Source organism: Pituophis catenifer, unplaced genomic scaffold (assembly GCF_029215685.1).
Source record: "Pituophis catenifer annectens isolate HBS135680 unplaced genomic scaffold, rPitCat1.0.hap2 SCAF_3, whole genome shotgun sequence".
Lineage (NCBI taxonomy): Eukaryota > Metazoa > Chordata > Lepidosauria > Squamata > Colubridae > Pituophis > Pituophis catenifer.
Window position 1 is genome coordinate 212,739,194 of NW_027256883.1, and position 2,814 is coordinate 212,742,007.

Genomic DNA, 2,814 nt, shown 5'->3' on the forward strand with positions numbered 1-2,814 from the left:
ACAAAGCCGAAAACACCAGCCTGAAGATGACGAATGCGACTTCGTCGAAACGTTGCCAAGACACCTCCAATTTTACGCGGAAGAAAACCCAAATAACCAAAGACCTACATACAAACACCCGCGAAAACCTCAGAAAACAAATATATATATATATATATATATATATGCATATTCTTTCTAGCCAGGTTTTACCTATGTAAACTTAGTTGTTCTTCAGCCCTAGGTTCTGTGAAATCTCATTCACAAGTTCTTGGGCCCTTTTTCTGCTGCCAAACTGCAACTCTGTGTTGCTTCCTGGGAGACCCAGATAGCTATTTCTACCTCTTAAGGCGTCATCAGTGGGCCACACCCACTTCCCAATTATCCTCCCTGTAAAAGGCATAATGTATCTTTTTTCTTTTTTCATAGGCTTTTATGTGCATATTCTTTCTAGCCAGGTTTTACCTATGTAAACTTAGTTGTTCTTCAGCCCTAGGTTCTGTGAAATCTCATTCACAAGTTCTTGGGCCCTTTTTCTGCTGCCAAACTGCAACTCTGTGTTGCTTCCTGGGAGACCCATTCTGCTGCCAAACTGCAACTCTGTGTTGCTTCCTGGGAGACCCAGATAGCTATTTCTACCTCTTATATATATGTATGTATGTATGTATGTATGTATGTATGTATGTATGTATGTATATGTATATGTATATGTATATGTATATGTATATGTATATGTATATGTATATGTATATGTATATGTATATGTGTATATATATATATATATATATATATATATATATATATATATATTTAACTTTATAAACCAGTTTGGTGGAAGCTCCTCTAAGTATGTATAAAAACAACCACCAAAGTGTAAGAATTATAGTAACACACAGGGACACACCATAACCAAAATGTAATAACAAAATAACAGGGGGAAAAATAAAATAAAATTAACACAAGAAGTCCTGGACTTACAACGCCTCATTTAGTGACCGTTAAAAGTTACAACGGCACTGGGGGGGAAAATGCTTTGTGTCTGTTTTTCACACTTATGACCGTTGCAGCATCCCCATGTCACGTGATCAAAATTTGGATGCTTGGCAACCGACTCATATTTATGACGGTCACAGTGTCCTGAGGTCACGTGATTCCCTCTTGCGACTGTCTGACTAGCCAAGTCAATGAGGAAGCCAGGTTCACTTAACATCCGTGTTGCTATCTTAATCACTGTAGTGATTCACTTAACAACTGTGGCGAGGAAGGTCGTAAAATGGGACAAAATACACTTAACCACTGCCTCGCTTCACATTCTCTTGTGAATCACAAGAGAAATTTTGGGCTCAGTTGTCGTCGTAAGTCGAGGACTAGCTGTACAATATTACTGGCACTGGGAGTTCTATGACTCTCAGGCGTGAAATTAAAGACCACAGAGAGATTTAAATGAAGGTTGTTGCTTTATTTACTCTGGCTCAAATGGAACCACAGGTAGTCCTTGACTTACAACCATTTGTTTAGTGACCATTCAAAGTTATTTTAAAAAGCGACTTACAAACAGTCCTCATTCTTACAAGTATCTGCAGTCATATCAGTGGTGAAATTCAAAATTTTTCCCTACCGGTTCGGTGGGTGTGGCTTGGTGGGCGTGGCTTGGTGGGGGAGGTCATGTGACTGGGTGGGCATGGCCAACTTTTTTTTTTTTACTTTTTAAAGCATTTTTTTTACTACTTATTCGCCCGAAACGATAGTAAAAAATGCTTTAAAAAAGTAAAAAAAAAAAGGTTCCGATGATCACGCAGCACAGCTGATTGTGACAGCTGATTGCAGCACAAATGCTTTTTTAAAGCATTTTTTTTTTTTTTACTACCAGTTCGGGGAACCAGTAGCAGTTTTTACTACCGGTCCGGGCAATTTTACTACTGGTAACATTTCACCCCTGGGTCACATGATTAAAATCTGGGTGTTTGGCAGCCGGCATATATTCAGCATCGCAACCTTCTCAGTTGCCTTTTGACAAGAAGTCAATAGGAAAAGCTGGATTCCTTGTGATTCACTTAATAACTGCAGTAATTCACTTAACAACTATGCCAATGTAGAAAGTCAGCACCAACCCCTCTCCTAGAAGAATGAAAGAATGAAATATTTTAGGGAATATTTAAAAAAAGGCAGAATATTATTTCTCTAAAGGAGAAATGGAGAAACATGTTTTTAAGAGGCAGAAAGCAGCCCCCACCTAATAGCCCACAGCAGATGTCAGCACTTAAGAGATAAAGAGCTTATTGTAAAAGGAAGACAAGAATCTAGATAGCTCTATTCATAAACAAATACCCTCACCCAAGATGGGACAAAAGCCATTAAGCCACAATAGGAATTGCATCGCCCCCAGAGCAGTCCAAACTTCAACAAAACTTAGCTCAGACAAATACCTAGGATTTGCATTTCTTCTTTTGCCAATAGAGCCAGCTATGTCAGAAATGGTGTAGGGTCTCCTGCTTGGGCAGGGGGTTGGACTAGATGACCTGCAAGGTCTCTTCCAACTCTGGTAATCTGTATCTGTATCTCTACATGACCCCATAGGAATCTGACAACAGTAGGCGTTTCTGTCTCCCTTAGGATTTTTATTTCTCTTCTAGGGGAAATATTTTATCCTGCCTTTTTAATATTTCTCAAAATATTTTATTCTTCTAGGAGAGGAGTGAGTCCTAACTTTCTACAGCACCACAGAGTAAACAAAGAGTACAGTCACCATGTGCTTTACTGCTCAACTGCTTAACTGTAACAGGAAACAAGAAACCCTACTTGGAACAAAAGGACATAGAGTATATATCATAGAGC